This window comes from Artibeus jamaicensis, unplaced genomic scaffold (genome assembly GCF_021234435.1).
Source record: "Artibeus jamaicensis isolate MK-2021 breed Jamaican fruit bat unplaced genomic scaffold, CSHL_Jam_final contig_415, whole genome shotgun sequence".
Taxonomy (NCBI): domain Eukaryota; kingdom Metazoa; phylum Chordata; class Mammalia; order Chiroptera; family Phyllostomidae; genus Artibeus; species Artibeus jamaicensis.
In genome coordinates this window covers 11,532,901-11,557,764 of record NW_026521823.1, presented here as the reverse complement: position 1 = coordinate 11,557,764, position 24,864 = coordinate 11,532,901, and positions in this window count along the sequence as shown.

The window sequence follows — 24,864 nt, the reverse complement described above, 5'->3', positions numbered from 1 at the left end:
GGTTCTAAATCCTCTATTTAACATATTTGTCTAAGATGCATCCAAGCTAAAGAACCCTCTGCATCTCCTCTTAATACAGATAATTGTTAAATAATTTAATGGGCAATTTTAAGCACAATCTCAGAACACTACCAGAAAAAGTAAGTTATAGACATGTAAACATAGACACATACAGAATGACTACTATATATTTTCAATAGCTGGTTAAAGTCTGGAGCAACAATAAAATGGCTTAGAAGACTTGTGCCTCATAGTAATAAAAATTTTAGAATATTATTAAATAGTTCTTAACCTCTTACAAAATGCTTTGGCTTTAGTTATAATTTTATGTCACCAATATTTAGCATTTATTCAATAGAAAATATATATTTAATTTTAAAATATTTTTCTATGCATGTGAGCTAATAATTGAGAGAGTGTGGTGTTGTAGTGGAAATGAACATGAACTGCTGTGATTTCTCAGATGGAGAGGAATACTTATTGAAAATTCTGAGGAAATTTTCACAGAGAAGCAAGATATTTGGAATGAATATAAAATACTTATTGGAGAGGCTATTGGATAGAAAGAGCTATTTCTTGTTTTTTTAAATAATCATATTCAGAATTAGATAGAGATCTTGAAACACAAGAAGAATTTTTCCTGTCAGAAGAAATGTGAAGGACAATAAATGTAAGAAAGTTCTTTAAGAACTAAATTCCACAGATGTAAGCTGTTTGTGAAGTCTTATGCTGAATTTTTATTACAAATGGCAAGTTTCACCTGTACACTAAAAATTATTAAATTTACCTTTCTTTGAAGGTAGTTCTTCCCATTAAAAATGTGTACAACAAATAAAAGCCATCACAAGGGATCAAAATAGTTCATCTAAAATAGCTTTTCTACTTCAGGAAGGATATTTATGGCTCTCTACTTCCAAAAACACTGCCTACCGATCAAACAGAGATGAGGTATCACCTAGCCCCAGTTACCTAATACATGTTAGTTTGAAAAATAATTGTTTTTAATGCGTGGTTGCCTCTCATGCACCCCCTACTGGGGACTTGGTCTGCAACCCAGGCATGTACTCTGACTGGGAATCAACCTGCGACTTGGTTCGCAGGCTGGCACTCAATTCACTGAGCCGCACCAGCCAGGGCAACAAAATGCAATTTTTTTCACTGCATCTTAAGTACATTCTTCTTAGCAAGATAAACATGATAAGCAAAATTTGGAAATTGCTTGACTACTGTGACAGGAAAAAAATTCACGCAAGCATGAGTTTGTCTTCGTGAGTTCAAGTGAATGACTGTTTTTGTAAAGCATCTTTGCATTCTCAAATCTGCCCTCTCTACATTTTTCTGCTCCCATTTTGTAAGTTTAGCTCCTACATTTTCTTGCTTTAAAAAAAATGCTTCTCACCCTTTTTCAACTTGTTTCTTCACAGTTAAATCTGGTATAACACAGAAAAAGACAGAGTAGGCAGGTATGGTGATGTTCCCTGCAAGGGTGGCTTCCACAGGGACACTGTCATTTTAACCAACAGTACATTCTTAGGAAAACTGATTTGCAAGACAGAGTCAGCTGAATTAGCAAACCTAAACTGACTTCATAACTAATAACGTATCTCATATTGGAATCCAAAATAAACTGCCATACTTTGCAGCTCTGAATTCATATTCTTACAATAACAAATGACAACCCATATAGTTTAATCATGGTAATATGGATACCTATATAGACTTAAATTTTAAAAATTACATTTATATTTAGAAGTGCCATAACTAAATTTAGAAGTCCATAAGTGATCATGTTGGATGGCTACCATATCACCACATCAATTAACTCAGTCCTGTTAGAATTAATGGGTTTGCAAAATGTTTTTAAAAAGATGGCATAATCAGGATTAGAACTCAGATATTCCCATCATCAAACAAATATTTTCTCACTACATCAGTGAATGCAGTTATGGCTGCTCAACCATTTTATGACAACAAATCATATATCTAATGTAGCAAAACATGATTCAAGCTATTATAAGTAATTATTTACTGTGGTTTGTAAATTATGAAGTGAAGTATAAAACTGTAAAATAATAAGTTACTGTTTTAAGTCACTAAATTTGTGGCAATTTTACAAAGCATCAGTAGAAAACCAAACCACTAGAATAATCAAATGCTTTTCTATTTAAGGAGAATTGTACATTATATTTGATTCACTTGTTTTGCATCTGTCTAATAATTATATTATGTTTATGGTTTCAGAGTAAATCCCACAAAATGAGATTGATATTTTGGCTTATCCACACTGAACATGTACTTCTTTGTTCTTCAAAAAACAAACAAATGAATGACAAAAAACAGAACTAATTTTATTCAGATATTTACCCCTCCCCCTGCAGCTATGTGACACGTGAGGACTCCCTGCCACCAACCCCAGGGTGGTTCTTATTGGTACAAAAGTCATTTCATTGAACTTTTAGTTACTGTACCAGCAATTATCAAACATAAAATAAATTGGTGATTTATTGTTACCCAACAGGTCTCAGGAAATGTTTTTCTGTAAAATGTCCATTCAGGTCCTTAAGAAATCCACAAAAATGGTTTTCCCTTTCCTCACCATTATTGGGTTTTTTTTTCATATGATGTCTAAAAATATTTACAGTCTAAGAGTAAATTGAAGGACAGTAATAAGTGACAATATAAAAATTACCTGATTTTAATAATTGTGCTAATGAAACAGCCAATCCTGTATGCTGCTTCAGTTTTGAACTTCTTATTTAGTGAATGAGTTTTGTTATTCTTTAAGTCATGTTGAATCCAGATATTAGTTATATCTAACTAATAATATATTAAACTTGGCTGTAAGAACACTTTGCATTATAGCCCTGGGCTTTCCACTTACTAAATATAATACTTTACTTGCAAAAATTAATGTTTTTAAGGCTTAGTTTATACGAAGAATTATTTTGACAACTAACTGATATAATATGTATTAGTATATTTCAATGTTATGAAGGTGTTCAGGACTGAAGATAGTAATGATAATAAACTCAATGAGTAGCATGAATCGATATATTTGATTTTATAGGCAGTTATAATGCTCAATAATATAACTCCATCCAGTATACCTAACTTTGTCTTTTGTTATTAGTTGAAAAAATCACTGTCAACGAATGTAGTCTAGTCATTGCCTATAGATAAGCAGTTATTAAAATTGTTTGAATTATGTTATTCTCCTTGTATAAAAAATCTTAATCACATTATTTCTGCTAGTCACAACAGACTTAATTAATTATAACACCATCAAGACACCCTTGGTTACTATGCCCCACCTAAAGTTATTACTCTTTCAACTGAACCAGTCTTATTAATAACATTTTAATCATTTGTTTTCTTATAATTGTGTATATGTGTTGCTAAATTACCAAATTCAATATCTATCTCAAGGCATTTGAATAAATTGCCATCTGTTAAACTGTTACTTTTTATTTTATGGCAAAACTTTAAAATACTGGATTTTTTAGTGTGTTTTGAATATTTACATTACAACATGCACTTTACATTCAAGTTTGCTTATTTGAATCTAAATCATTTGGAGAAACTGTCTCAAATATTTTACCTTTAAGATGTCCATCAAAACCCTACATGTTCTCCACTTTTTAAATCATTGTTTATGCTGTTACAGTTGTCCTAATTTCCCCCCTTCATCCACCTTCCCCCAGTCTGCCCCACACTTCCATAGTCAATTCCCACACCATTGTCCATGTCCAAGGGTCCTTCATACGTATATTCTTTGACTAATCCCTCCCCCCTCTTTCAAATAGTCCCCACCGCCTTCCTTTCTTCTTACTCCTGTCAGTCTATTCCATGATTCTATGCCTCTAATTTTATTTTGTTCATTAGTTTATGTTGTTCATTGGGTTCCTCTTTATAAGTGAGATCATGTGGTATTTGTCATTCACCACCTAGCTTATTTCAGTCAGTATAAGTCTCCAGTTCCATCCAGATTTTCCCAAAAGGTAGGAGCTCCTTCTTTTTTTCTGCTGTGTGGAATTCCGTTTTGTAATATACCATAGTTTTTTAATCCACTCATTTGCTCATGGGCACTTAGGTTGCTTCCAGCTCTTGGCTATTGTAAATTGTGCTGCTCTGAACATTAAGGTGCATAAGTTTTTTTGAATTGGTGTTTCAGGATTGTTAGGGTGTGAGTATAATTCTTAGGGTATAATCCCAGCAGTGGGGTTGCTGTGTCAAAAAGCATTTCCATTTTTCATTTTTTGAGAAAATCCCATACTGCTTTCCACAGTGGCTGTAGCAGTCTGCATTCCCACCAACAATGTACTAGGGTTTCCTTGTCCCCACATCTTTGCCAGCATCTGTTGTTTGTTGGTTTATTAATAATGGTCATTTTGGCAGGTGTGAAGTGGTATTTCATTGTGGTTTTAATTTGCATCTCTGATGGTTAGTGATGTTGAGCATTTTTTTCATGTCTGCGGGACCTCTGTGTGTCTTCCATGGAGAAGCGTCTAATGTGTATTTTGCCCATTTTTTAAATATGATTGCTTGTCTTCCTGATGTTGAATCATATGTGTTCTTTATATATTTTGGAGATTAAACCCTTGTCCAATGTATCATTGGTAGATGTGTGCTCCTTTGTAGTCAGTACTCTTTTAATTTTGATGATGGTTTCTTTAGTTGTATAGAAGCTTTTAAATTTGATGTAGTCCCATTTATTTATTTTTGCCCTTTATTTCCCTTGCCCAAAAGGGATATATTGGCAAAAATATTGCTATTTGAGATATCTGAAATTTTACTGCCTATACTTTCTGCTAGCATTTTTTACAGTATCGTGACTTATATTTAAGTTTTTTAATTTATTTTGAGTTTATTCTGGTATATGGGGTAAATCGGTGGCCTAGTTTCATTTTCTTTGCATGTACCAGTCTAGTCAAATGATCCAAAAATAATTAGGAATTGACTAGACTATAAATAACTGTAATTAAGAGCTAGGTTCAAAAAAGCAGTTTTCCCATTTTGCAAGGTTCCTCTCCAGAGCTGCACCAGCTGATTAGCTTGTGCAGCGGGTGTGTGTGTGTGTGTGTGTGTGTGTGTGTGTGTGTGTGTAGCAGTAGGGGGAGGGGGCGCCTCTCACAGACTTGGGACTGAGTAAACCAGTTTTCTTCCCCAATTCGCTCAACAAGGTGTCTTGTTCTGGTCTCCCGCTCTGTGTTGCACTAGTCTCTGATCTCTCTGCCCAGCTGGTCTCAGTGGGAGAGAAATGGCAGAACCAGTGTGTCTGGCATGGCTGAGAGAAGTTCGGAATGTTCCTAGAAAATAATTTTTCCTGGTATGCTAGATTTCTCTCTGTATCTGTATTTTCAGTCTGGTCTCCATGCTGGCAGAGCAGCTGTGTTCGCAGTCCTTGCCCAGCCACATTTCATCTCCATTTTAAAAAATTTCCATGCCATACCCACACTACAGCACTGTCGGGCTCTCTACACATACTACCTCCCCAAAAGCAAAGTGTGTCTCAAGATCATGGCCGGCTGCAGCCTGCAGGTGCCTCTGACAGATCCAGGTCCACCAACCTGCTTGTTTTAGGAGGTTGAGTCCGTAACTGGAACTCTTCAGGTTAGCACCACAGCTATGGACGTGCTTCTGTGTGCACGTAGCCTGTGTCTCCTAGATTCCATATGTCCTCAGAGGTCACTTCTGATTAGGGTTGGGGACCCCTGTATGGGACTGGGGTCCCCTTCTCCAAGAGTGGAGAGAGCTCCAACCCTGCAATTTCTGTCTGGTCCTTCTGCTGCTGCAGTGCCACGCACAGGGTATTTCTCCCCCTACTTCTGAAGTCTCCTCACCTGGTGGTACTAAGCATCTTTGTACTCTTTGGCGTCAAAACTTCAATGTCAGCTAACATTTCTTTGACTGTTCTGGCTAACTGTTGGAAGACTAGCCAAAATTCAGAGCTGAGAACAAGAGCAAGTACACTGAGCTTTTACTTATTCAGCCACTATCTTCTTGCAATTTTTCTAATCTTCTGAAACATTGCATGGACATTTTGTATATTTTTGTTTAGTCCCTACTAAAACAATTCTTTCTGCATTATACAAGCTAAGAAACCTATTTTTCCTTCAGTTTTGTTCTTTCCTACAAATGCAAGAAATGTCTATTAGATTGTATGGTTTTGAGCTGTTGATGATTATAATTTTGGTTATCCCCCAAGGATCCACATGCAGAATAATTTGTCAGTTTTGAGCAACTCAGTAAAGAAGGTGACATTTCTCAGATTGTCTCACAAAAATACATCTATTTAAATATTGTATGTTGGAGCATAAGAAGGCATCCCTTTTATTCATGTCCTGTCTGCCTTCTTCTGTTCTCTCTAATATGAGAGTACTGCTTTCCTAAGACTCAGAGTTACTTCCTTCAGCTTATTGGTGAAAGAATTAAAATCTGCTTTTACCTTGTTATGTTTTTTTATTTCCCTGCTACCCACTAAAGAAGTAACATGAAATGTGTTTTAACAGCTACTGAAATAAAAAACAAAACAAAATAGCAAAATATACATGCCTGCCATTTATAAATGAGAAGAAGACTATGTATGTGTTAAATGATGTTAATTTAAAAAAATTGTAAGTGAAATGAAAATACATGGAGATTAAAGAGATAGTTCAGTTGAGTTTATTTACTTCATGAAATGTGTTTTTGCCTTTATTTTCTTGAATTTATAGGGGTGACATTGGTTAATAAAATTATATAGGTTTTAGGTGTGTAATTCTATACATATCATCTGTATATTGTATTGTGTGTTCACAACCCAAAGTCAAGCCTTTTCCATCGCCATTTAACCTCTGCTTTACCTAGTCCTACCTCCCTGACCCCCATTTCTTCTGGAAATCACCATACTCTTGTCAATGAGGTTTTTTTTTTCCTTTTGCTTAGTTTCTTCAGCTTTTTCACCCAGCCCTCTAATCCCTCTTGCCTCTCACAGCTGTCAGTCTGTCCTCTGTATCCATGTCAGTTAATAGTTTGTTTGCTAATTTATTATGCTTGTTACATTTCATATGTAAGTGAAATGATATGATATGTGTCTTTTTCTCACTGGCTTATTTCATTTAGCATAATGTTTTCTAAGACCATCTATGTTGGCTCAAAGGGTAAAATTTTCTTCTTTTTTATGTCCAATTAGTATTCTCTAGTGCAAATGTCCCATAGTTGTTCTATCCACTCATCTACTGGTGGACACTTGGGCTCCTTCCATATCTTGGTGACCATAAGTAAGGCTGGAATGACCATAGGGGTGCTATGCTCTTTCAAATTAATATTTTAGTTTCTTCAGATGTATTTTTAAATGGATTATTCATTTTCTTAGTGTTGACTTCCATAAGTTCCTTATAAATTTTATTTATTATCTCCTTGTCAGCTGTATCATTGATGCATAGGTTTGTTCATGGTTTCCTTTACTGTGAAAAAATGTTTTTGATTGATATAGTCCCATTTAATTTTTTTCTTGTTTCCCTTGCCCAGGGAGACATATCAAAAAAATGCATAATACATGGCTTAGATTTTACTGCCTATGTTTTGCTCTATAATTTGTATAGTTTTGTTTCTAATGTTTATGTCTTTTAGTCATTTGGAGTTTATTCTTGTAAAAAGGTGATCCGCTTTCATTTTTTTTTGCATGTGTCTCTCTAATTTTCCCAACACTATTGACTGACTATATCATCATTACCGTTTTGCTGTTTTAATTATATGTCATGCAGTCGGCCTCTTTAGGTTCGTCTTATTTGGGACTCTCTGTGCTTCCTGGACTTTTGTGTCTCTTCCTTTCACCACAGTACGGAAGTTTTCAGCCATTAATTTTTCAAATAGGTTCTCTATCCCTTGCTTTTTCTTTTCTCTTTCTGGTACCCGTATGGTGTGGATGTTGTTATGCTTCATATTATCACAAATGTCCTTTAAACTATTCTCTTTTTTAATATTTTTTGCTGTTGTAATTTTATGTTTTCTGCTACTTTGTTTTCTATATTGTTGATCTGATCCTCTGCTTCATCCAACCTACTGTTTATTCATTCTAGTCTGTTCTTCATCTGTTATTTTATGGTTTCCTTTTTATTGTTTTTCTTTATGGTTTCTATGTCCTTTTTTATGCTTGTTATCTCTTTAAGTTCTCATAAATTCCTTGCAACTTTTTCAAGTCATTTATTTGAATTTTGCATCTGGTAAATTGCTTGTCTCCGCTTCCTTTAGCTCTTTTTCTGGAGACTTCTCCTGTGCTTTTATTTCTGCTATGTTTCTTTGTCTACCCATTTTGGATGGCTATTTGTGTGTGTTCACACTAGCAAAGATGTGGTAGTACATCTCCTATTACTCCTAATTCTGATAGGGTGGCAGTATGTAATAGGTGTCCCCTGAGATGCAGTGGCACAATCTCCTTGATCACCTAATCTCTGTGTTGTAGGAATGCACCTTGTTTGGATTTTATGGACCCTCTTGTTATAACTGAGTCTCGATTGCTATAGGTACATTAGTGAGCAGGGTCAACCTTTAGGCTTGCTCACTATGAAGATCGACAATGACCACAATGTACAGCTTGATGTGCAGGTGCTGACAACATGAAGTGAAATTCACCTCAGCCGGCTCTGGTGCCTGCCAAGGTTTCCCTTTGGCTATGCTGCTTGGGAAGCCAATTGGATTTTGCTTTGATGTTGTCTAGAGCTGGCCACTGTGTATGTTGGTTCTTTGGATGTACTTTAGCACAGCCAAATGTCGGATCCTGGCTGTGACTGGCCTAGGCAACCTGTTTGAAGCTGCATAGTCATTCACAGTATGTGGCTGCCTCTGCTAGGTATCACTGTGCACGGGAAGTGCCAAGCTGCACAACAGGGCTGGCTTTTACCAGCACCAGGAGCAGAGGCAATGATACAGGGTGCAGCCAAGGGGGGAGGGCAAAAAAAAAGATTTGGAATAGTGTCCAGAATTCAAAGTGTATAGGAATATTGGAGAAACAAATAAGATATCCTCACCACCACCCCCCAGGGGGAAGGGACAAATGGAACAGGGCCATTGAGAGCTGTTTTGCATAGCAACAGTTTTGCAGCTAATCTCTAGAATGGTCATTTAACATATCTATAACCTTTAACTGGTTTCATAGATATGTTAAATAGCTGTGACCAAGTTTGGAGCCAGGGAGAAGGGAGTAGCTGGGACTCAGGATGTAACTAGGGGCTATGCTCCTGAGTGAGAGCGCCTGTGTGGGAGCTTGGAAAAGATTGGCTCTTGGGACATGAGGGGTTAACTGCCCAGGTGAGGAGAGGGCCACGAGGTTTGGGGCAGAATGAGGACCCCTGCAGTCATGTGGGAGAGAGCCACTGGGTTTCAGCAGAGTGAGGACCCCCCGCCCCTTGGTGAGGTAAAAGGGAAAACCACGCAGCTTTGCCAGAATGGAGATACCTGTAGCCAGGTGAAGAAGACAGCCACATGCTTTTGGTGGAGTGCGGACTCCTGCAGCTTTGGTAGAAGAGGCCCACGCGGCTTTGGGGTGCCCCCTTTGGCCGCGGGGCCTGAAAAGCAACAGAGACTTTGACTGGAACTGGGTACAAAGGACTCTTGCCAGTGGACCATGAGAGGGTACCACAGTACTTTGGATTAACTCGAGATCCTGCACAGTGACACAGCTGACGGTGCCAGCGGCCTGCAACACAGACGTGTGCTCTTTTCCTGATTTATGGTACCCGGAGTTGGGACAGTGGGAGAAGGGAGAGCTGTGTGGGTGTAGGTGTACAACCTAAAGGACTTTGATATTTTAGTGGTGGCATTAGGCCTGAATAGCATTAAATAAACACTTTGTTTCCTTTTCACAAATCTCTGGCATTGAGAGATGTCTTTCCAATTGGCGGCGGACAGAAGAGCCCAGTAGATATTATTAGTATTTTGTTTTTGGGAGGGGCCCCTATTGTTTAGCAGTTTTGGGCATCCCTAGGTGGGCCGAATATTGTATTGCCCCCTCCCTCGGACCTCTTGTTCTGTAACAGCAAGTCAGCGAAAGCCTTAAGGCACCTTGAGATCTGCCTCTTCCTGCCAACCTCTGCCACTTGCCTGATAAGTTCAGTCAGTGAAAGAGCTTCTGGTGGTACCTGAGTTGCATGAAGTGGGTTCTCAGTGAGTCACCGGCACAGGTGGTGTTCACCAGATAGATACAGGTTTAACTTTAATTTTGGTTTGGGATCTGACATCACTCACCAAATGCCTCAGGGCGCACCAAGTCCTGCTACCTGATGAGTGATCACAGACCTTTGTGTTGGGGTGAAGTCTCTGCGGGTCATCAGGGTGAGGCCAGCAGAGTTTATCAGGCACAGAGACCAGGGATTGGCCATGTGAAGAGAGGAGTCTGATCTGGTAGACATACGTGCCAGAGAAAGAAAGCCTGTTTCCTAGAGCCACACAATTTAGTCTTAATAAGTTGAAGGAATGCCAAAACAGATTAGTTAGGTGGGGTATTGAGGATACTGATATCTCAAAAGGTAAATACATTTCAGTGGGACCAATTTCTCTATTATTATTTTGATATGTAAATAATAAGGTCACTATTTTATGGGGTTTTGTAATTCAGATGGATACTTTAGTGGTCTATTTTTGTCAATTTTTTACTTGCAAGGGAGAAAATATAATATGTTGTCATAAATATAATATAATTTTAACTCAAAAGTAATAAATTCATTACTGATAACTATCAAATTGAGGCAAGTTTAGAATTTTAAAAAGAAATATACTGATATTTGTTTTGTCACTGTTAATTTATTGCTATTTATTTCTTTTTCTTTTTTTTTTAAAATTTTTTTTATTTATTTGTCTTTAGAGGGAAAGGAAAAAGGGAGAGAAATATCAATGTAGGCTGGCCTGCAACCCAGGCATGTGCCCTGGCTGGGAATCAAACCACGATCCTCTGGTTCACAGGCCTAAGCTCAATCCACTGAGCTATACCAGCTAGGGCTACTTCTATTTTTTAATAGAGAAAAACACATAACAAATAACAAAAAAAGAACAAATTGATTAATGGGTAACTGAAGGAATGTGTCAAGTGTCTGTTGGGTCAGCCAGAGCTTCCTTGAGTGGAGATATTTGAGCTGAGATTTGAAGAACAAATAAGACAGTTGGAAAGAAAGGCATTTCAGCTTTATGAAAGTATACAACACTTAGAAAATTGTGAGCAAATCAGTGGGACTGCAGCATAAACTTTCTCAGTGAAATAGGTTGGAAGTAAATTATAAAGGAGTCCTGTATGCCATAGTATCAATAAGTTTGGAGCTCTAAATTTTGCTGATTTTTGTATTTTGTTTTTATTTTAAAATAAACATAGACTGCTAGGTTATGGAGACTCACAGAGCAATAACTCTGGCAGCCTTAAAAAATTAATAAATGGCAAGGAAGTGTTCTTTGTTACAGGGATAAGTAAAATACTCTATCAATACTCAGGGAAAGAAAGAAGTACACTAAAAAAGCAGTTTTTAAAACAGTTTAATATGATTAGGATATAAAACTATTCATACACCCACATACATACAATTGAAACAAAAGTCTCATGAAAAATTCTTAATCTTAGTTTATTTGAATGATCTGATACTTTATATATTTTGTTCCATTTTTATTGTTAACAGATAATGCAATTATAACACAATGAATTGATTTCACAGCCAATTAATAACCTAAGTTCACATGTTAAACAATACTGGCTAAATGACAATGAGGTTCAGAATTTAAATATGGGGGTAGGAAGAAAAGAATTCTAACTATATTGAGTACCCATTAGTTGCCAAGCTCATTTCAAAATTATCTTATTCAACCTTACAAAATCTCTAGGAGATAGTTGAAACTTCTATCCAATTATACAGATAAAGAACAAAGACAGAGAGAAATGAGAAAGTTTCTAGAAATTTTAAGATAAAATGTTAGAGCAGAAATTCAAGGTTTCTTCACTCTGTGTTTTATGATTAAATTGTACTGCTGCTAAAACCCAATTAAAGTTGGCATGAGAGGTAAGTGAGAAAGCATAGTAATAATCACATAAAGATGGATTATTTGAATATAACATTTATAAAATTAATATTTTGTGACTATATTAATGTTTTACTGGATATAGTTAAAGCCAATATTAAATTGGCAGTTATAAAGTCAAATAAACAATTTGTATAAAAATCTAAAAGTGTTAAATATAAATTTCTCCTTAATAAAGTTACTAGGAATAAAGCTAAGTATCCTTTTAGAATTCTAAATATAATATTTATGTAACAAAATCATACATACACATTCTACACACATATATACATTCTTAAAAATTACAAATATTTTATTGAAAAAGTAAAAGCATGAGATACCTAGGTAAATAATCTACACCCAAATATCTCATGGGTATATCACCAGTGCCTGGTAAGCTTTTCTCAAAGATTTTCAAATAAATTAGTCATAACTGATTTTAACCCTCGCCAATCAATTCTAAGAGGAAATGAAAATTGTTAATATATATATAATTTGTATCTGTGAGTAGACAAAAGAGTTAACATATATATCCTAAAAAAGAATTTCCAATACCATTTTTATATTGAAATTAATTTATTTATAGTCTTCTTCCGGTTCCCACCACAAAAAAAGAAAATGCAATTGCTTCAGTGGAGTACTTTTAAGACAATGACTTTAGTATAATAAACTGTAATAACATTTCCTTAGGTTAGTTGTTAGTTAATTAAGTTTCAACATCCGTAATTTAGACCGAGAACTCATTGTGAATCCTAATTAACTATATATCAACCAACCCTATAAAAACATGAAAGAATATAACTTATGGTAGATAATAATAGTAGTGCCTCACCATCTTATTTTATATTCAACTCATGCCAGATCATTTGAACATGTCTTATACTGGTAATGTAAAAATGCTAACATCTTTCAAGATCAACCTTAAATGTCATCTTCCATAATACATCTTTTGAGTAGTTCAGCCCTTTCTCTTTTCCTGCAAATTTCTACATGTTTTTAGTTATAAAATTAAAGTGAAACATGTGTTCTTTTTGTGTGCTCTGTCATACTCAACACATACGTGATCACCGAGTGACTACTCTTTGAATTTTTTTAAGTACTTATTTTTCTGATTAATCGTGCAACCCCACTTAATGTTTGTCCACTAGACACATTTTTTTCAGGCTGTTTGAACATTAATGTTCAGGATGTTCATATGCCTTTTCCAGTCAACTGAAAATGGACAGAATCTAGATAAAATAAATATAAATATAAAATATTTACGCCAATTATTTTATTCCAATCAGCCATACAGGGCACCCTTTTTCTATCGAGATATGAAGAAAGATAAAATAACATTCAGAACACTGTGTGATGCAAAGAGGGCAAGTGGTGTGTTCGAAAAGTATTTACTGTAAACTAATGCCGTCTCTGTCCTGTAATAAGAAAGCTCTCTCTAGGGACAGGTCCAGTGCATCAGCCAGAACTAACAATGCTTTTCCTTGTCCCAGGAACAGACCAACAACACACCTCCCTTATCTTACATGGTGCTTCTTTAGCAATTTTCCTTCAGGTTACAATCAGCCTTTGCTTTCCTGTCTTTGCGCTCAGGTAACATTTTATGTCCGAAGTTGTTTTTACATACAGGGTCTGACACAAATAATGCCCCTTTTTTGTTATAAATAAAAAATCATAAGCATGTAATTCTGTAACATAACAATATCACACTCAGGCACACCATATGACATTTTAGATGAAATGTTCAAATTAAAGCTATAAATTTTTACAGCCATATTATAACCCACGAACCACACCCAAGCAGGCCTTACTTTTGCTGGATTCTGCATATAATCTTATCCAATATGTTTCAATTTCATAATTTGATTTACTTGATTTGCATTTATCTATTATCTCTTCATTTTAGGGCGGAGTATCGGGTTTTGTGGAAATATCTTTAATATGCTTCTCTCTAATAAAAGTGATGATTATTTTTCTTCCCCCTACTTGGGCATGGCTCCTCTTAAACTTATCCTTGACTATAATGACATAGCTTGGTTTGAGGTATATATAGTCCTGAACATTCAGTATAACATAATTGCAAATGCATAGAAGAAATTTTCTTTAGAATCCAACATAAACATCTTGGATTTTTCTGTTCTTACTGATCATTTATCTATGCCTCTTCCTCCAAAAAAAATTAAAGTATGTTTATGTTAAACTCATCCGCATGAGAAAACCCTAAAAAAAGATTTAGGAGTAATTCCTGTAAAGGTTCAGATACAATTTTTGTAGACAGTTTGTGGCAGCCACAGTTGACTTGAATTCCAGTGAGCCTCTGGTCCTCAAATACACCGAACTGCTTCTGACAATTAAGGTCTCTGAGACTGCCCACATCAGCTACATGCAGACTCGGTTTTAAGTGGATTGTCTTTACTGAAAGTGTCCTTTCTGGCGCTGCTTTTATTAATCCCAATGGGTTTTAAAGAGAGAAGTCGCTTTCAATATGAGTTCGACACTTCCAGGTTACCAAAGAGGAAATCCCAAGATAATCAATTCCTGTGCTCAGGGCCTTCGTCTTGCTTACTGTGTTGCCTCAAGGAAGGTTCAGAAAATTATGTAATTGACTGTATAGCTCAAAGTTTTCCTCCTGAATAATTCTGTATTGGCTTAATGTTCTTATTCATTATACTTGCTTAAAATGGAATTAGATAAAATTATTTACACGTGTTATATTTGGTATGGGCATGAAGAATACTATTCTTTCAATTTCGCCTTAATAACTTCAAAATAGAGGATGTATAAAGTCTATTACCAAACATATCTTATGAAAATTTAGTCCAGCAAAACATAATATGGTGGATATCAGAAGCAGAGCCATATTAAAATGCATAGGTATTATTAATAGAACCATATTGGGCTTTCAAAAATAGCATCCAGTGAGGCCCTCTAGGATTAGTTTCAGGCCCATGGCTATTTAACATATTTATTAACAATCTGAATAGAATGCTGAGAAGCAGATGATTCAGAATTGAGAAGAAAAGCAAATACTATGCTTGAAGATTTATGATTCAATAAGATCTGGAGAGATTAATAAAATGGGCAAAGGGGTACTTAAGTCAGCTTTAGCACATGCATTAGTAAAAGGAGAAGCAAACATTTGAAATTGGAACTTTAAGCAGCTTCCTATTTTATGTTGGGTAGATTTAGCCAAACAGCCTTCAATATGCATATAATTAGATTATGTAATTATGCACATTGTTCTTTAAGATGCACGCATGTACCAGTGCCAAAAAGAAGCTCTAAGCATTCAGGTCTAAATCAATGTCAGAATAATGGCCAAGGAAGAACTATAGTCAAAAGGCATATTTTATCATCAAGTGATAAAAAATTCAACAGTTGGATATACAACTAGAGTCGTGAACTTAAATCATAAAGCAGGATTAAACCACAGCTGGGGCACGGTTATCTTGTTCTTTATAAAGTATAAACCGACAGTCTGGAAAACATATAGAGAACATCCAACGGAATTTATGAAATAAATCATATTGTGAAAAATTTATAAGCAAAATGGAAAAAATAATAGCACACATATTATGATAAATTTTAAAAAGAGTAATTATTAAGAAAGGTGTATAATCATTATACATAATTTGGTGAAATACTTATTTTAGTTAAAAAACATTATAGGTAGAATTATTGAAGTACATTAAAAACAGCAAAATCTTAGATTGTATATCATGAAAGAATTTATTTCCCTGGGCTTCAAAAAATGATTGTATGTAGTTCTTCTGGTAGATTATTTTCCAATTAATTTTCTTGTATGTTGCATATTGTTTTCTTAACTACTTCTTCGGTCATTTCAATAAACTCACTGTACAAGTTTCAATTTTGAAAGTACGTTTAAGAATCTCCTTTAATACAATGTACTTAGATTTTTTATGATTTGTCTAGCAGTGAATATTATTTTTTATCAGATGTTTGAGAAAAAGAGCAGGAAAAGGAAAGGCTAGGAAGAAAGAACAGTTTGTTATAAAGTCATAGAAATAGCCTGGAATATGTTCATAAATAAGATAACAAACTGAAAATGCAAATGCAACTTTCAGATGAAAATATGTTGTTATTTAAGAATATCTAATAGAAATAGTTATTAGCTAGATTGCTAGATATTATATAAGTATGCCTTGAGAATATTCAGGGTTAATATTAGGGAAAGATTAGGAAGTTAATGCCAGATATCAATTATTTTACCAAAATGAAGAGGTATATAACCATATTGAATATAAATTGGAATTGCTAGGCAATAGAAAAACTTGACAGTTATGAATCTATTAAGATATGATTATATAAAATAATCACATATTTTTTATGTTCTTTATTCACCATGTGAAAAAAATTAAAGGGACTAAAATATGGCGCTTTAAATATTTGGTGATTTTAAAGTAAACACTATTTTTAAAGGACTGCTATGACCAAAATACCCACTAACATTTAATTGTGTTGTTTAAGAAAAGTTCTAAAATTTATTAACACACTTTCATTGTGTTTTTTCCATTACCATTTGGTCCCCTTACATGCACCTATACCCAGCAAACACCACACTGATGCCAGTGTCCAGAGCCCCTTTTCCTTTTTGCTCTGTCCCTCTTCCCCCTAACTTCTCCCTACAAGTAACTGTCACCATGCTCTTCATCTATGAGTCTGTCCCCATTTTCTTTGTTAATTCAGTTCATTCATAAGAATATTAAAATTTAAAACAATGATCAGCACAAGTGCAATACATTGGTAGGCAGAAAATGAGAGATATAAAAATGGGAGGGAATTACAACAAACAAAATGGCTTGGGGATTACCGCGGAGGTTCTGTGTTGATGATTTGTTATAATCTCCATTCTAAGGTGGTTGGTGGTGCTGAGTGATGCTTCTATGGAAAGACTTGCCTAAACCTGAGGGTAGGGAAGGTGAATCTTAGTGGGATATCTGATTGACAAAGGAGAGGTGAAGACAAGTGTTTTCATTAAAAATGCCTTGATGGGTAAAACCTTAAATGAAATATGGTTACAGAGTTACATTGGATTTACCACCTGACCATGTGACTAGAGACACATAACATCCAGGATGATTTCTAATATCATATCCATTCTCCAAGAAATTATCTGATGGAATAATTAGTTTTTATGACTTAGCTCATATATGACTTACATATCTTGTCCAAAGTTTTCTAAATACTTTCAGACTATAATAATTATCTTTCCTTGAAATCTAATTCTTTGTGCATTTTTTGTCAGAATGTACTCTTTTCTCCTCATTACTAATTTTTCCTTCTTCTTCTGGTTACTAGTTAGCATTAATGCATCAATGTGTTACAGAACAGAGGTCCAAGGGGGGCACAGTATTGGGCCCACCCAGGGATGCCAAAAACTGTTACAGAACAACAGGGCCCCCCCAAGGATGGTATACTAATACCTACTGGGCTTGTCTGTCCGCCACCAGAGGAAAGATGTCTCTCAATGCCAGAGATTTGTGAAAAGGAAAGGAAAGGTTTATTTAAAGCTATACAGACTTAAAGTAGTGACCCAATGTTCCCATTAAAATATCAAAGTTCTTTAGGATACCCACCTATGCACAGAGTGCTCCTTTCTCCCCCCTGCCCTAACTCTGGGTACCGTATCTCAGGAAAAGAAGCACACGTCCATGTTTCAGGTTGCTGGCACTCTTGGCTCTGTCTCCAGCCAGGCAGGATCTCAAATTAATCCAAAGTCATGTGGCACTTGCTCACGGTGCACTGGCAAGAATTCTTTGTACCCATTTTTCCAGGCAAAGTCTCTCCTGCTTCCCAGGCCATGTGGCCAAATGGAGCACCCCAAAGCCACGTGGGCCTCTTCTACCAAAACTGCAGGGGTCTGCACTCTGCCAAAAGCGCATGGTTCTTATTCTCTTCTTACATGGCTGTGGGGGTCCCCACTCTGGCAAAGCCATGTGGTACTCCTCTTCATCTGGCCAAGAGGGGGTCCTCACTCTTCCCAAACCGAGTGGCCCTCCCTCAGTGGCTTCCCTGTCTTCATTTTAAATCCCTGTGCCAGTCCTCCTTTGCAGCCCCATTTCCAACTCCTCCTACAATCGGCTATACCTGCCACCATTCCTGTATATTCTAAGTTTACTGGGGTGCCATCGTGAATCTGGGCAGGCATGGCCCTGTGGCTTGGAGCCAATCATCTCCACGCTGTCGTGCAGGCACTGTAACTCAGGGGACCTGCCCCTAGTTATGTCTTGGGTGAAAGTCACTTCCATCCCCCTGGCTCAGAGCATGGCCACAGCTATTTAACATATCTATGCAGCCAGTTAAAGGTTATAGATATGTTAAATGATCATGCCAGAGGTTAGCTGCAAAGCCTTTGCTGTACAATGCAGCTCTCAATGGCCCTGCTCCATTTGTCCCTTTCACCAACTGACACCTATGGGGGGTGGTAAGGGGTGAGGACACCTTATATGTCTTTCTAATATTTCCTGGACACCTTGAGTTGTGGACCCATTCCAAATCTCTTTTTGTGGAGAGCCCCCTCTTGGCTGCACCCTGTTACAAATGCATAATTAGTTTAAAAAATACCCTTTAAATTTATTCTGTCTACAGATATCACCCACCTATTAAAAATCTCATTATGAAGTACAAAAGCCAAGCTTTCTCCATGGTATCGGGTAAAAAGTAAGATTATAATCCCCCAAATATTATTCACATAGAACAATATGTCCTCGTGTCATTAAAATCTAAGTCCTCCCCCACCCCAGGAGATTAATTTAATGTCATTTTCTTATCTCACATTACCCTTGGTTACTAGTCAACAAAACAGCACTTGGCTTTAATGTTGTTTTTATTGTTTAAATAAAGAACAGAAATTATTATGCACAATATCACACATTCTAAGTGAAAATTGCTTTTTAAAGAGATGTATATTTCATATACATGTTTTTAATTTTTAAGCTGACATTTTAAGAAAATTAATATCCTGTGTAATTATATTGCTATGGCAATGATACTGAATTTGTCATAATTCCAAATATACAATGTTTGAACTCTATTATTAAGAAAATGTTAAATAGTTTTGCATATTCAAGGTTGTACCATTATGCATTAATATAAAATGTTAGACTAAGTCCAGTACACGTGGTTTTCAGGCATATAGTAAGAAATGCAAATAAAATGAATACCACAAACAAAACAAAACCAGTAAGATTTGTTCTTTAGACACATAATCACTGTTTTATAATTTTTTATGAAAAACTGACATTTATCTTCAGCTAAGAGCATACAATTATTTGTAATTTTTTTCTTATTGGCAATTTTGGTGATTCATAAATATCTATATGTTTAAAACAACTTAAAGAAAATAGTACCTGGAATTTCTGATCCAGAGGCAAAATGCAGCTTATACAGCTTATAAAAATACTTTATACAGCTTAGCATTATTAATTTACATAAAATATAAATAGAAAAGTATAATTGAGCCAAATTATTACTCTATCTTTTACTACAAACATAATTAGCTAACTAGTTTAGCAAAAAAGAGTTAGAAAATAGCTAAGATATTCCTCACTACTAATCCTTTTTATTAAAAATTTCTGTTTACATATACTTGATAAAAAACTGGATGACTTTACTACATGAATTGGTATTTTGTACTACATTTTCCTCAAATACTGACTTTTTAGTTTATTTTTATAGTTTATTATAGAGTTAAAATATGTCATAGGCAAAGAAATGCCTTTATAATTTATAAAATAACACAAAGTTTTGACTGCAGGTATCAATTTATCATTGGGGTACTGCATCCAATGAAAGTTCTTTAAGATATATTTTGCAAAAACTGGATAAAATAATGAATATGGATAGAGAGAGGGAAAACAAGCCTTCTTTTCCTTCATAGTGAAAAAACTTTCAATAAAAATTTATTCATTCACTTCTCTTTCTGATTTTTGCAAAAGTTTAATATTTTTGAAGAACATTTAAAAATATTTGATATGCAAAAGTTGATTATCAAGACTTACTCCCCAAGGTCATGTGTCTTGCAGCTTTGCAAGATGCTGTTTTTGGCACAGAGGAACCAGGGCACTGGTACTAGAGGCTCATTAGCTTCCTCCACAAAGAGATGAATGCCCTTTCAGAAGAATTAAATAAAAAGTCAGATAAAACTAGGGCAGAAATTGCTGCCATGGATACAAAGCTGGACTCAGTACTTTAGTTGCATGTCTGAACAAGTTGTTGTAGAAAACTGCAGGAAAAGCAGGGGTGAGGAAAAAAAAGAAAGTTTTGTTGCCAAAAGAAAAGTATTCCAAGGACATAGCAGTGAGCATGACCCTGGTTTAATTTAGCTCTTTCCCAGTCAAAGTCACACCACTGGCATAAAGATACTAGTAATGAAGGCACTGGGGGGGGGGGGGTGGAGAGCGGGGGAGGAGAACGTCAGAAGTATTTTCAAGACAATCGATAGTAATTTTTACAATATTTAAATAAGGACAAAAATCAATACATGGTAAAAATATATTCAAGCTTCCATGTAGCTAGAAGAATGGGAATGACAAAACTGATAAAAATTAAATTCCAACTGTCAGATTTAAAAGATGAAGATAAAAGAGTAAAGGTTTTGCCAGCAAAAAGAGAGAGATAAATTCAAGTAATATATTGTCCTCCTTTAATACAAGCCCTTCTTAAACAAGAAAAGAAGACAACCTATGCTTAAGAAACAAAATGTAACTACTACAGAAATTATTAGATTAAGTAAAATAAGTTTATAATTTTATTATAAAACTTGATATGTAATAGAACACTTCAAGTGTAAAACATTACAACTGTTTCATTTTCTAAATTTAAAAAATGACTTAAATATAATGTAAAATGATAAGTTGAATGAAAATACTGAAATAAAAAATAATGGAAGTTGCATATTATTTACATTCTTTTATTTCACTTATTAAAGTACCTATTACATGAATTTGATGTGTCCATTATGAGGCCATCATTTATAACATCTAGACTGTCATGAAAAGTCCCTAAAAACACTAATTTATCAAGAAAGTCTGCTGGACAGAACTTTAGGAAATCACAGAATGAAAATAAGAATATAAGGTTGGTGAATATAGTAGAAAGAAGTAATTTTAAGCCATAAAATCTGCAGGGAATTCCAGAGAGAATCCCACATATTTTCAATAATGTTCCAAGTGTTTCTGGCAGACCTATGTCAAAAAGGGATAATCTGCTTGTGTTTTGATATGTATGTGTGTACCAGGCAGCCAAGCACAGAATGGCATTTTAGAGGGTATGTGTTAGCAAAGTCTTTGAGGTATGAACAGCATAGTGAGTTCAAGAACTACCTGTAGTATTTTATACCAGGAATATAAGTTGGGGCAGCTTTAATAATAACACTGAGGAGAATTTTAATTCGCCTACAACTGTAATCATCTCCCTCTTCTGAACCACACAAAATAGGTATAAAATCTAAGGAAACATACTTACTGTACAAGAACACAAATCCGTTATCACCAAATCTGTTCAATCTATTTGTAATTCTTAGCTATCTAAGTAAATAAAAGTTTTAGATCTGTGCTATTGAATATGACAGCTACGAAGCCCATTTTAATTTAGATTAAATTAAATTTTAATTTAATTACTATTAAATCGGTTATTTAATGGCTATTTTAATTGAGATAAAATTAAAGATTCAGTTTCTAATTTTTACTAGCCACAGGTTATGCTCTGTAGTTTAATAGCTGCAGATACTAGTGGCTATCATATTGAATATTTCAGATATGGAGAATTTCTATCATCTCAGAGAAATGAGATGATATTTATATTTAACTTTAAATTATACTAGAGAAAGAGAGAAATCAAATGAAAAGTAAAGCCAGAAATCTATTGATGAGTAAGACAATGGATGACCTTTCACAATACTCTCAGGCCATGAAACATTGTCCTCTGGACCATAAGAAGACACTAAAATATTAAAGTAAGGATGCTTAATAAAATGTTTGTGAATGAGAAAACCAAACATGAGGCTGTAATTTACTGAACTTCTATGTGCCTTACCCACTGTGCAACAATCAGGACCTAATTTCTGGCCACACCCCACCCTTACTGTTTGTGACTCGCGCATTTAAGACTTTAAGGCCCAGGATAGGGCCGCACTCCCTTACACCTAAGACATAAAATGTCTCCATTTGTTTTTAACTATTAGAAGGCAATTTATTATTTTCTGTTGAAAAGCTTATCTAACTGGCTGTTGGAGTTATCTTAACCTATACAAAGTGTGCCCTTTTGTCCTGTGTTAGGTTATTCTCCTTCTCCAGCATTCCTCCCCTTTCCTTGTATTTGTTATGTCCTTGCTTTTATCTGTTAGAATGTATCGCACATGATACCATGAATCATATTTTAACAACTTTGTTTGTACCATGGAAACAAAATAGAATATATGTTTTTAAACATGAATTACCTTTAGTGCTAATAAATGGTCATAAAGTAACTATTGCTTTCTTACCTTTTGCATATTAGAATTCTAAATCTTAAATAGTTTAAGTAATGTATACAGATTCAGGTAGTTAACAGGTTAAGCACTGGAATTTGAAACTACATAGATTATATTTAACTGTAGTTACATTGTGAAGACTGGATTAAATTGTTGGTAAAAATAGACTTTAAGAAGCTAATTAGATATTATTATAATAGGAAGAATATATAATGATAAGAATCTAAGACCATGGTATAGAAATAAAGGAAATGGAAGGATCATAGTAGGAGTTTTAAAAAAGACAATTTCAACTGAATTTGTTTCATCATTAGGACACAGAAATAATGAAGAGATTTAGGAGCCGACTATCAGAATTTTAATTTGAATGACTCAGGAAATATAGCTATATTTTACAAGTACAGTGATTATAAAGCTAACAAAATATTTAGAGAACAGATTGAAAAACTTAGTAACAAGAGAAGATGAGAGTGAATGAAAAAGAGAGGAGAATTGTGTATCTTCTTTATACTCATTTGCATATCCAGGTTCTAAGCAGAAACTATTAGAAAAATTAATATAACTTGGTTTCTTTCTATTATTTAAAGTATTAGAAAAAAGGTTGATGCATAGAAGACTAGATTGGACACGAATAAATATGTCTGACATTATATGGCCATTTTCATATTAGTATTCCCTGTGTAATTTAGAGGATATAATGATACCTAGGATCCTACTTATTGCTTAATGTTGAGAAATGAAAGAGAAAGAAAGTAAGGTTGTATCTCTGTTTCCGAGAAGACACATTTCTTTTTTTTTTTCTTTTCTTCTCTAATTCCCATCTCTTTTTTTATGGAAGAAGGAAGTTTTACTATGTAAAACCAACATTGCAAGCAAGGAAGAAAATAGTAAGCAAAAAAATATTATCTTTATAATGTCATGTTGTTTATCAGGCCAAAAGTTATTTACTAAAAACATTTTTGGCTACGTGATGTACACACTTATTATTATAATGTTAGTAACTGCCTTTCTCACCCCTTCCCCACCAGGTCTTCTCCATACTATTTTATTAGGTCTTTCAGAGTCATTTAAAATACTAATCTAAAAAAGTTTTAGTTTAGATAAATAACTGCTCAATTTAGTTTAACAATTGCTTTCTTGTGTTTATTATGTTGTATAACATGTTTATTTATTTATTTTTGAAAGAAGTAGCAGTGGTGCTTTGTTATATCTTTATCTATGCCCATATTTTATCTCTCTACCAAAAATAAGTGTAACATTTGGGAGAATAGGATTTTTTAGTTTTAAAATATATCAACCTATATAATCTGAAAGTCTACATTAAAGATGACACACAATTCTGAAAATTTACTTTTGGGAATTTACGTGCCACATTAAAAAAATGATCTAATATGTATTGAGTTTTTGTCACAGTTCTGATGTCAACATGCTTATGCCTTCTGATAAATCACTAATTTTCACAAAATTCTGTTTTTTTATGGTTTATTTATATATTTTATTTGTTTGTTTATTTGTATTATTGTTCAAGCACAATTGTCTCCATTTTCCTGCCATCAGTTTCCCCCACCCTACTCACTCCCACCTCCCACCCTCAATCCTCCGCCCTTTGACTTTGTCCATGGGTCCTTTTTACATGTCCCTTGATGACCCTTCCCCTTCTCTCCTCCCTTAATCTCATCTCTGGTTACTGTCAGTTTGTTCTTTATTTCAATGTCTCTGGTTCTATTTTGCTTCTTTGTTTGTTTTGTTGATTAGGTTCCACTTATAGGTAAAATCATATGGTATTTGTCTTTCACCATCTGGCTTATTTCACTTAGCATAATGCTCTCCAGTTCTGTTTGTGCTGTTGTGAAGGGTAGGAACTCCTTCTTTCTTTCTATGTAATTTTCTGTTGTGTAAATGTTAATGATTGATTTTTAAAGAACACCTTCAAATCTCCTGCAGGTCTAAAATAGCACCTATGTAGTAGAGGGGAATTTGTTTAAATGTTTATACTTTTAGTGTTGTATTTTTCTTACCTAAATGTATATTTAAGATTTCCAGTTAAAGATAATATAGTGTTCATTAATCTGAGCTTGGGCAAGTAAAGTGAAGTTTAGTTAATGATTTCTATTTTTATGTTTCTCTTCTCTGTCAATTATTAAATATATAAGAATGTCCCTTTTGCACCAAAATTGCATCCATAAGGCAATTGGAAAGTTATTTTCACCTACATACATTTTTCTACACCACATGTTTCCATCTATATTCAAGTATATACTTCTTATAGCAAGAAATGAATGACTTAAATACACAGTTCATAGACCTACTGCTATAAGCATGAAAGTTAAATTATAAAATGAAATGTAGAAGTTACTCAA